This window comes from Canis lupus, chromosome 28 (genome assembly GCF_003254725.2).
Source record: "Canis lupus dingo isolate Sandy chromosome 28, ASM325472v2, whole genome shotgun sequence".
In the NCBI taxonomy this organism is placed as follows: domain Eukaryota; kingdom Metazoa; phylum Chordata; class Mammalia; order Carnivora; family Canidae; genus Canis; species Canis lupus.
Window position 1 is genome coordinate 4,949,013 of NC_064270.1, and position 12,229 is coordinate 4,961,241.

Genomic DNA, 12,229 nt, shown 5'->3' on the forward strand with positions numbered 1-12,229 from the left:
TACCGAAGAAGGAAAGTCATTAACCTAACTTCGGAAGGATGAAATAGGGAATAGGAAAGGTTAAAAATATAGATAAAACCATCCTTCCTTTAATCAAAGCACCAAACAGTCACATTAGAGATTTGCAAGAGCTGTCCCAACTGTCAGAAAAAAAAATGACATTTTTCAAAACTCCAGTTTTCTGGAGTTAAAGTGTCACCTCATCCATAAATACCCCAGGTTTCTAATAACCTTCAGTCCCACCCCTGGAGCCTGATAAGGTAAAGTTGATTGCTTTTTCCTCAGCTTCTGTAGGAGTTTATCTGCACCCGGGTGTGTAATAATCTTGTTATAAACATCATCTGAGTTAGTAAGGAATTGATCTGGGGCTGCTTTAGCCCTCTTTACCCCAACATAGCTTGATCAAATTGAGCATTTTACAAGAGAAAAAGAGCAATACCAATCATTCATCTCTCTCCTGTTCTTTTTTCCCTAGTCTCAGCAAAGGATATACCAACGATCTAGGCTTTCTGTTTCTTAAGATGATGGTGGCTGGTGATAGGTGCAGCAATGGCTCCTCTAAATTGTAATGAGGCTGTGTTGGGATTTGCCTGACAAAGCACTTGGTTAGACAAAAGTTGGAGGAATAGGGCTGGGTCTCAGGAGACCAGAGGATGGATTTGGTTGACCTCTAAGGGCCATCATATAGTCCTTGCATGTTCCAGTCCATATTCTCTGTCTACTGGATCTATTAGAACAGGACTAATATTTTTGTTCATCTCTATTAATGTGGGCAAAACTGAGGTTTACTTCTCACTGACTTCATTTCTCAGTGACTGTTCATAATATATTATTATGAGTGATTATTAGTTCAATTGGTTTATCTTGCTTAGAAAGAACAGGTTTATTAGACAGTGAAAGCTAAACCATTTATGGCCATTATATTATGAATTAAAATCTATATTTACTCTAGGTACTCAAAGAGGTGTGGTATCAATCAAAATGCATTCAATATGTAAACTTAAACATATGCAATAAGGCATCTCATTTTACCCCCTCTCAAGGTGTGATAATCTCAATACTTTGATAGAAATATCCCCATACAGACATTTTTTAGGATTTTCTGTTTTATCCTATGTGCCTAAACCATACATATGCATATACAATAGCATCCTGAACTCCTGAACAAATGTATCAAAGATTCTTTCCCCATGTTCAACAGCAATGACTCACAGATGTCCTAGTTGTCACTGTGTTAAAGAAAGACGTTCTTCAGATGGAGAGAAGATTGTGCTGCTGTTCAGAGCTTGAAAGCTCCCATCTGTGCCAGATTCACTCTATAGCTAGAGTCTTGCTATGACATTTCCCTGGCCTGCCAAAGTATTATTAGGAGGGGCTACAGTGTGTCATAGGGAAGCCCTTTGATTCTAGGGATGGAGAAGTCACTAAGTCCAGCTCTGCCATAACTCTGCAGAGCTTTAGTTACCCCATTACTAAGTGGCTATACTGTACAACATCTAGCATTCACTAAGTGCCATGTGTTATGCCCAAATCTAAATTTTTATTTGTATTGTCTCAGATAAGACTTATAAACAACTCTCTGAGGTTGCTTTTATTATGAACCTATCATATGATGAAGACAACAAAGGCAAGAAAAATTGAACAGCTCATCCCATGTCACACAGTAGGAATCCAGATGATCTAAGTCCATGGATGGGCTTTTGAACGCTGCACTCTATGTGGTAGTGGTTCCTTCCAGCAGTGTCAAACTGAAAGTCTAAAAAATTGTACTATCCTGTATTTCTAAATCTTGAAATTGTTCTCTACATCTTCTGTTATCACCAGGTAGGTGTTATTTTCCTGCTGATGCTAGTTCTGACTCTGCCCTACCAACTTCTCTTTCTTGGTCCAGTACTGCTCAGTGACCACATCTATGTTTGGGATCCCTAAATTTGGAAAATCCACAAGCATAGATTTGTTGGAACCCAGTAGCAACTCAGAACCCAAAGAAACCTACTGCTACCAGGAACGCACTATATCCCAAAAGGTTGAAGACCTTCAGGGGGAATAAGCTTCTTACTCCAGATCTGAAAATGTCTGCAGATTTTTCTCTTACAGTTCAAATATTTGAAACTGGTTTTGCGGTCTTAATTGCCTCTTACCCCAAGGCAAGAGCAAGATTAGTCAAAGAGCTAATTATGCAGATTTCTCTATTAGATTTCTTCAGCCTAACAGATTCTGAAAGCACTTGCCTATCTACTGTAGAGAAAACATTGATTTCTGTGGCTAGACACCCACTGGGCAGAAATTTCAGATCAGGCCCTACTGTGTTACACGTGGAATTGAATAGTAATGCTGGCTGGAGTGGCCATTGCAAAGTTCTAATACAGTGCTGTCTTTTGCTGTTTTATTATAGTCATGCAGCTTCTACCCACCCCTCACCCCCCCAGTCCACCAGCAGGACCAGAGTATGCTGGTAATCGAACAGAAATCTCACTGGATTATTTGGCTTTCTTTCTACTTGCTGGTGGAAAAATGGGTAAGACATTTGAGTGGGTTGGAATGCTTTTATACATAATGATAAAGCAGCAAAAAACCTAAGGATCTGTTTCTTTTCAATGTTAAGAAACAGATTTTAAAATCTCAGTATGTGTTTCAGAGTTCATTGACAGAGATTTCAAAGACCCCTTTATACTCAAGCTAAACTGTACAAGTGAAAGAATAATATTCAGAAGAGAAAAGAAACTTAAGACCAGCAACACAACCAAGGTTACTGTGAATATGCTTTTCACTTATCAGCTGAGTTTCTACTTCCTATGACCAGCTGGTTTATGGGTGCCTCGTTTGTAGACCAACCTCTGCTACAAATTAATTGTATGATGTTGACCAAATCACTTAACTGCTGCTTATTTGTTAAAAATGAGAGAGGTGACTTAAATATTCTCAAAAGTATCACTTACCTAAAAACAGGGGTTTTGGTCAATACAGATCTGTTTAAATCTTGACTTCAACATGTATTAGCTTTGTGACTCTGGCCAAGTATATCCTCTCTCAGCCTCAGTATTTTCATCAGTGAAGTGGGTGCTAATACACATGCCTTATAGGGTATTATAAGGAATGAACTATATAATGCACATAAAGCATTTTGCATGGTGGTTCTCACTAGGGATAATTCTGCTCCCTCCCCCAGGGTGTATTCAACAATGTCTGAAGACATTATTGGTTGTCACAACTGGGGGATGTGACTGGCATCTAGCGAGTAGAGAGGCAAGGGGTGTTTTTCAACATCCTATTTGCACAGAACAGCATCCCACAACAAAATGTCCATCTTGTAAAGGTTGTAAATCCCTGGACATAACATATGGCTCACTGTCAGAACTCAGTAAATGGTGGTGGTGGTGGCTTTGGTGGCTCCAGAGACCACACACTGGAGGCAGTACAGAAATCGTGGGTCATATAAACATTCGATGAGGATACATTTTTCATTTGGAAAAGGAGATAGTTTTTCTTTCAGAGCTCTTCTCTGATTGGATTGGGAAAGTCCTGGGCCTAAAATGAGGCCTGTGTCTTTATACCCAAGACCTGGAGCTACCAACAGAATGTTTATTCTAAATCCCAGGTCCAAATTCAACCAAATAACATAAGAGTTTTCCACTCTTCTATCAACCTAAACAGAAAGGGTTCCAAGCTTAATTAATTTGCATTAAAATTCCTCCCTTTTCCACTATTAGTTCCAATAATAATTTACTGTAGGTCAACCATAAATCATTTACTCCAAAAAGTCCTAAGCAGTAATTACTGCTTTCCAATTCAGTGCACTAAATTAGATTATAATTATTAGTCACACTTGCAGCTTTTATTTAGACTCCAACGCTAGCCAACACAAAACAAATGTTTGGAATGTTTATAAGCACTTTCTTTTTAACTTGACCTTTTTTTTTTTTTTTTTTTTTTTTTTACATTCAATAGAAACCATCATATAAAAATTGGGTTTGCCTGACATCATGCATATTATAAGAATCAACAACCTGGCAGACATCAACACACACAATTTCATAACCTCACGGACCTGTCAAGCCAGAGGAAGGTGATGTTACTGAAGTATAATAAGAAGTCTACTGGCCCTGGATTAATCTTTCTGAGGGGTCTATAAGGTAGCCTGAAAAGCTCATGTATTTATTTGTGGTTTACTGTTAGTGTCCTTCTTGCCCACTGGACTTTAAGCTCCAGGAAGAAGCATAGCATAGTAACAGGAAAAATGAACTTGAAAATAAGATTTTACGAATTCATACACCTGTCCTAACTAGTTCATCTACCAGCACTAGGATCTTGAGAAGGTTCTTCTCTAAAACTCAATTTCTCATTGAAAATTGTGTATTCTGTTGGTAGTATCTATATCACTAGAGTTTTGGTGAGAGTAAAACAAAATAAAGCTGAAGACCTAGTAAGACCTTAAACATGTAAATGCTGGCCATTTTTATGTCATTATTATGGCAAAGAGTGGGTCTGTCCTGTTTACCAGTGTAGAGTTAGTCCTCAGTACATTGCTTGCAGAGATTATTGGCTTAACAAACAGTTGCTGAATGATTGAAATGTAGACTACTGGCTAGCAAGGTGACTTCTGGGCAATTTGCTTGTTGTCCTTGAGCCTCAGCATATTGATCTGTGGGTAGAGAGGGTTGTTATGAAAATTAAATTAGATCATCATATTTGTGACAATACATGACATAAAACATTTGCTTAATGAATGTTGACTATTATTATTAAGATTGTTCCCATGGTGGAGTGTCTAGCTGGCTCAGTCAGTAGAGCATGAGACTCTTGATCTTGGGGTCATGAGTTTGAGCCCTACATTATGTATAGAGCTTACTTTAAAAATGATTACCCCCATGGTTAGCTATGTGTACCTTGAACAAATCTCTTAATTTGAAACTCTGGTTTCCTGATATGAACAAATAGGCATTGATTCATTTTCTCAGGTGGAAGTGGAGAGTTGGTTGTAGGCAGTGTGGAGGGTTTGCCAGGAAGATGTGATGGAGAGAGGATATTTATAATGGACTGATTATAATGATGAGCCATGAGGAGTAAGGATGGAAGTGAGGACATAAAAGGTAAATGGATAAAGAAAAATATGTAAACTCACTGAAATGAAGCCCTCCTATTCTTTGATGCAGCTAAAGTGCCAGAATAAGGGAAGCAGCAGTCTGGCAGCTAGAGCAGGATGTTTGAAACAAACTTTTGGAAGAGGTGTCGGTGCTAATGTTAATTCCTCCCATAGCACTTTATATACACTAATACACACCAAAAAACATCTGCTGCAGAATGAATTCTTTGAGCCCTTCTTTTCCCTGGAAGAGGCTGCTTAGAGCTTGTGAGGAAAATTTCAACCATAAATGAAAATATTTCCCATATACGCTTAACATGCAGAATCAGTGCTACTTCTCCACCATCCATTCATTTGGTAAATATTCACTGAGGGCCTATTACATAGCAGACACTGTTCTATATTTTCGAGACATAGTACTGTATTAAGTCCCCCAAAATGGAAATTTCATTTTATATGGTTCAACTAAATTTACAACATCTTGTTATGATGAACATTGGGTGTTGTATCTAAGTGATGAATCTCTAATCCTACTCCTGAAACCATTACTGCACTATATTTAGCTCAAATTCAAATAAAAATTTTAAAACAAATAAACAAGCAAATAACAAAACAAAAGATCCCCGCCTGTGTGTGTTGGGCGGGCTGAGAGACAAGGGCACTCAAAATGGCGGACATCTCAAATTGGCTCAAAATGGCTGATCTTCCCGCCAAGGCAGCCATGAGCACCGCGTCATCTCCAGTAAATGGAAGCCTAGACAGGAAACCCAAACTTTCCATCCAGGACTTTCCAGCCAGGGACCACCCCCCATCGTCTGTGCTATCCCCACCCCCAGCCAGTCACCTAGGGACACGGTGTTCCCTTGCCAGTTTGGCAAGGGACCCACCCGGATCCGGACCGGAACCAATAAGGCTTAAGAACCCCACACTCCCCAACCCCGGCGCGACTTCCCCGACTCGGGCCACCTCTCCGAGTCTCGGAACCTCCCAGGGAGCGCTCCCCATTAAAAAAGCACTCTCGAACCTACTGCCTGGCTCTGCCGTTTTTTGCTTTTTGTTTTTGGTTTTTTTTTTATTTCTCCGCTTTCATTTTGGAAAAACCTTACAATGTGGAGCTTACATTCTGATAGAGATATATGATGATGAAAATTAAGTAAAGTTAATAGTTGACTTATAGTTAAAAATTAACTATAGTTTACAGAAAAGATAAGGACTATGGAAAAGGTAGAGTAGGGACACCTGGGTGGCTCAGCGGTTGAGCGTCTGCCTATGTAGCTTAGTGTGTGATCCCAGTTTGGGGATCCTGTCCCACATCAGGCTCCCTGTGAAGAGCCTGCTTCTCCCTCTGCCTGTCTCTTTGTGTGCGTGTGTGTGCGCGCGCGTCTCATGAATAAATAAATAAATAAATAAAATATTTTTTTAAAAAAAGGAAAAGGTAGAGTGGAGCAAACAATGGAGCCTCAGGGGTATTGGTGAGTTTGATTTTAAATAGTGTGTTCAAGGTGAGTTTATTGAGGTGACCTTTAAGTAGTATTCCGAGGAATAATCCAATCTTCTTTTGGAGAATCTCCTTTAGCTGAGATGGCTGAGCAGCTGACTACTTAAGACATCCTTACAGATCCCAGCGTTTGAGGGTTCCAGATCCTCATCATCTGCTCCCCCATTTCTAAACATGATTTTCTTTCTTCAGTAGGACAAAATCCCTATCACGAAGAGGCTTTCCCATGATAAAATCCATCATGTGATCCTCCAACACTGCTGAAGAATCACCACCCCTGGTTTGTCAGGTTTCAGATGGCCGATTCCCCGCCTCAGGCTCCTAGGATGGGACCATGTACTTCTGGCAACCCAAAGCTGGTGCCAGAACAAATAAGCAGGGTACTGATTATACCCATCCCTTCTAAAAACCGCTAGAATTTCTCCAGCCCCTAAAATAAGATAATTAAGGGGTAGAATTCCTGAAAGTGTGAAAGAATACCTTTTGGGAAGAGACCTTAGTCAGTTTCTCACCCAGTCATATTAACCACAGAGACAGGCAACAGGTGACCATTATTCCAGGGGTTCCCATTGGGCCTCTGCAGGAATAAATGCAGGCTATTCTATGAGAGATCAATGGGAGTGAGATCCTGTAGCTTCACCTAAAAGGGATATCAGCAATTGCTCTTGGTTTAGTGGAATGTGAAGATCAAGAAAAAAGTAGAAGACCTGAAGCAAAAAGTGGTAAGAAGTGGTGTCAAGAATACATTCCAGATGCTCAGATCCGGTTTACTGGCTAACTCAAGTTGATGCCATAGAAGTAACAGTCAGTAGCCTCCAAAAATAACTCCTCTGGTCAGAGCTTAAGAAATGAAGAAACTTAGTTTTAATATGGAAATATTTCTCTACCCAGTCAATATAGCTTATCTGTAAATGTTTGGAAGAAACATCAGTAAAAATATATATGTTGAGGCCATTGCCATAGAAGAGTAAGGTAGAGAGCAAATATATATTTGTCTAACTTAATCAAGACAAACAACTCAACTGGATAATTTGAGCCCCTAAAGAACTCATTTTTTGTCCAGTGTGTAATTAAGACAAGTGTTTAAGCTAGTTCTTATATATTTACATCATTGCTTTAATCCCTTACTTTCTGGCCACATTGTGAATGTTTTCTAAGTTGGGAAGATTCTTCACTTAAAACTTAGTATTCTCCTTCTTAAACAAGGCCTAAAATGAAATCAGGAAGAAACTCAAGAGGAGAATCACTTTCAAATTTTCAGTGCAACCTTAATTCTAATTTGAGAATTCCAAATCAATTCTGCACTCAATTAGATAATTGTTTGAGCTTTGGGCTTCCTATTACTCTACCATCATACCCCAGCTATTGTCTACTACGGTAAGTCAGCTTGAATTTCTCAGGTTATATTATTTCCTTTTTCTTGCCAAGATAATGGAAGAGTATAAGCCCTCCTAAGGCACATCACACTGAGAAATATTGGGGGCAGGAAACGGACAAACTAGTTTTTGTGAAGGAAATAATGGCTGATGTTTACAACATGCTTACTTTGTGTTAGGCACAGAGATATATTTTGGGTTTTAGCATAAAGTTTGCCTCCTCAATTATTCTACTTCTTTACTCTAGAAATGCATCAAGCTCTTTATAGTTGAGTGCTAGTATTTCTCCCAGAGGTTCAGTGTCTCTGGTCCAATACTATTGTGTTTATCATGGCAGGGTTTATAGGATGACACTCTTCTCAATATCTTCCTTTGTGTTTTGTATCTTGAGCTTATAAGATGAACCCATTCTCTAATATTTAAGATTATCTTCTTCATTTCACTCATATTTCTCTCTGAATTTTGGACCTTTTTAGATTAAAAGCATCTTTATTAAACAGGCAGATTTGAAAAATGTTAAACAGACATTGATAATAATTAAAGTTCCTTTTTAATTTTTATGAAGCACTTTCTCACCTTTTACTTAGTAACTGTAATTGCCTAGATCATTTTCCAAGACATGCCACAAGATAGGCAGTCAGAAAATAAAATAGTACCCCAAGTTTGAAGGTTAATGTCTAGAATGCATTTTGAAAGCAAACAAGACTCCTAAAACTCAAGCTTGAATTCTTCTGAGCTACTTTTGAAATTTACACAGCACCTCCTTTTTCTTAACTCAGCCTGAAAATCTTTCCCCCTCCCATTTACTTATGCAGAGTTGAATACCACTGAGATTCCTGCTGAGTTATTTCTGTTATGGGATCTGACCTGCTTTTGAGCTAGTCAACATCTCATCTCTTATTTGGGTCTTCTCTCTTCCATATCTGCCCTCCCCGGTTGCTTTGTCAACTTATCTGGCCTCTGATCCTCTGAAAGGACCAAGGAAGGATGGAGCAAGAAAAGCAGGCTCCAGCTGATGTTTTTTCTTATCAATCCTAGCAAGCCCTTCTTCCCTAAACATAAAACTCCTTACCACCACTATTTCCTAAAATGGATCTCAGTGTTAATAGTTTTATTTGGAAAGAAAAAAATTTTCTGGTCAAATAAATTTGGGAACTGCTGACTTAAAATCAAATGAGTTTCTTGATTGCAGAACTTCCTCAAGCTTTTAACATGCTAATGTGCATTGTGAATCTCTTAAAGGGTGATATAGTATACTGTGTTTCCCAAACTCATTTTACTGCAAAGCAGCGTTGTTGTTTTTTTTTTTTTTTTTTCTGGGAGCATATTTTGAAACTAATGTTTTAAGGAACATAATTTTTTTCAACTCATTTCAATTTTTCTCAGTATTTTCCAAACTTCAGCCTTTCAATTGTGACCTTCATAATTTCTGCCAACAATTTTCTTTAAATCAACTCATTTTTCTACTTAAACAAATTTATTTGAAAAGGAAGTGACTGTAAATGGAATATAAGAATCACTTGCCATAACTGGAAAAATAACCATGAAATTAAGTAGAATTAAGTAATGCTACTGAGAAATTTTAAAAATATAATTAAAACAGTATGGTACTGGTACAAAAGTAGACACATAGATCAATAGAACAGAATAAAGACCTAAGAAATAAATCCACAGTTACGTGCTAAATTAATCTCCGACAAAGGCGGCAATAATATACAATGCTTTCAATAAATGGATTTGGAAAACTGGACAGCTAAAAGAATGAAACTAGACTTCTTTCTAACACCATACACAAAAATAAATTCAAAATGTAATAAATACCTAAATGTGAGACCTGAATCCATAAAAATCTTAGAAGAGCACATAGTCAATCATTTCTCTGACATCAGCCGTAGCAACATTTTCCTAGATGTGTCTCCTCAGGGAAGGGAAACAAAAGCTAAGATAAACTATTGAGGCTGCATCCAAATAAAAAGCGTTAGCACAGCGAAGGTAACAATCAACAAAGCAAAAAGACAGCCTACATAATGGGAGACGATATTTGCAAGTGATATATCCAGTAAGATGTTAATATCCATAATATATGAAGAACTTACACAACTCAACAATTAAAACACGGGCAGAGAACTTGAAAAGACATTTTTTTACAAAGACATCCAGATGGCCAACAGAAATGAAAAGATGCTTAACATCACAGATCTTCAGGGAAATGCAAATCAAAACCGCAATAAGTATCACCTTACACCAGTTAGAATGGCTAAAATCAAAATGAAAAGAAATAGCAAGCATTGGCAAGGATGTGAGAAAAAGGAATCCTTGTTCACTGTTGATGGGAATGTACAAAAATTAAAAATAGAAATATATGAACTAATAATTCAAGCACTAATTAAAAAAGATACATGCACTCCTATGTTTACTGCAGCATTATTTATAATAGCCAAGATATAGAAACACCCTAAATGTCCATCAGTAGATGAATAGATAACACAAATGTAGTACGCACATACACACACACATTGGAATATTACAGCCATAAAAAAGGAGGAGATTGTCCATTTGAGACAACATGGATGGACCTAGAGTATATTATGCTAAGTGAAACAAGTCAGTCTCATAAGTGAAATCTCAAAGAAAAAAACCAACAAATAATTAAACAAACAAAAAGCAGAATCAGACCTATAAGTACAGAGAACAAACTAATGGTTACCAGAGGGGAGGGCAGTGGGGGGAATGGGCAAAATGGGTGACAGGGAGAGGGAGGTACAGACTTCCAGTTATAGAATGAGGGGAATAAAAGACACAGCTTAAGGAATGTAGTCAATGATATTGTATTTGCATTGTAATGGGAAGATGGTAGCTACACTGGTGGGGAACATAGCATAATGTATAAACTTGTCAAATCACTAAGTTGTGCACCTCAAACTAAGGTAACATTGTGTGTCAACCATACTAAAATTAAAGAACATATCAAAATTAAACAAATAAACTAAAATAAATAGTGCAATTCAGGCAATAATATTAAATTGATTTATATAAATACATGTTTGAGAATAAGTCTCTCTTGAGAAGAATGGAGCTAATAATAATCAATAATGGAGGCAATCTGGCCACTGTTACATGTTTTTGATGATTATGAAGATTCACTATTGAGAGTATTCTGGGTTTTTTTTGGTTGATGGAGAGAGAATCTTGGTTCCTTGTGCATACAAAGCTGGCCAAAATTATTTAAACACTTTCTGAGATAGAGCTGGAAACTAAAAACCAATTTCTTTTTAAATTTTTTTTTCTTTTTACTAGGCACTTGATTTCTTAATTATTATTTTTTCTCAGTTAATGGAAAATTTCAAAACAGGATATCTACCTCCTACAGTCAACAAACACTAGTATTTTTACATAATCATTTCTCAGCTAACTTATTTTTATGTAAACTTTTAATATGACATACCCTATTGCTGAAGTATTTTAAAGTAAATTAATGATATCATGATACTTCACCCCCAAATTTTTCAGCATGCATCTCCAAAAATAATATTTTTCTGCATACCTACAATACTGTTATCTGTCAAGCCTAACACGTCCAATATTCAGCTCATATAAGAACTTTGTTCAAGGAAACTTGTTTCAAGAAGCCATTGAATGATCTCCAGATGGTCTTCTTTTGAGACTGTCAAGTTGTTTTGTACTGCCCAGAAAGTGATACATAAAACATTCCTTATCTATTCTCCACTGCCATTTAATTTGGTGAAACACTGATGAAATCCTTTTATAAATATTTTCTAGTTTTACTTCATGACATTCAAAATATTTTCAATGACTTTTCCAGATGAGTTGAGAAATAAAGCCTTCCACTTATAGGAAGGTTTTCAATATTTGTTGGTTGATGAATTGGAGGAACAAGATTAAAGGAGATTAGAGAATAAGGCAGTGCTGTGTCTGATGGAGTGTTTATATTATCTATGTTGGGTGCTCACCATGAGCCAGGCATTAGGCTACATTTGGCATCTTATTTTATATCTATTACCTTATTTCATGCTCAATGCATCCTATGAGGCACTGTATTGTTTTCGGGATAGCTGCATACAGTTAAGCGGAGGCAAGAGCCTGAAATCCACCTTTTGTCCCAATCACCAGACTGTTCACCAGGAGGTTTCAGGGGTTTTCCCCAATTCACAATGATCTCACATCACGGCTGGTTGTAGCCATGCTGGGTTTTATAGCAGAGCCATCTGAGGTACAGGGCAAGCCCCAAGTCCATGTCTTTTTGTAACTCGA

General features: G+C 37.6%; 1 long non-coding RNA gene across 1 annotated transcript in view; it reads right to left on the minus strand.

The window, feature by feature from the left end:
- Positions 1 to 3,957: 3,957 nt before the first annotated feature.
- Positions 3,958 to 12,229, minus strand: part of LOC112672579 (uncharacterized) — a 43,021-nt gene continuing 34,749 nt past the window's right edge. The window contains exon 4 of the long non-coding RNA XR_007406891.1: positions 3,958 to 4,642. This is a non-coding gene — a long non-coding RNA (uncharacterized LOC112672579). The remainder of the gene's footprint in view (positions 4,643 to 12,229) is intronic.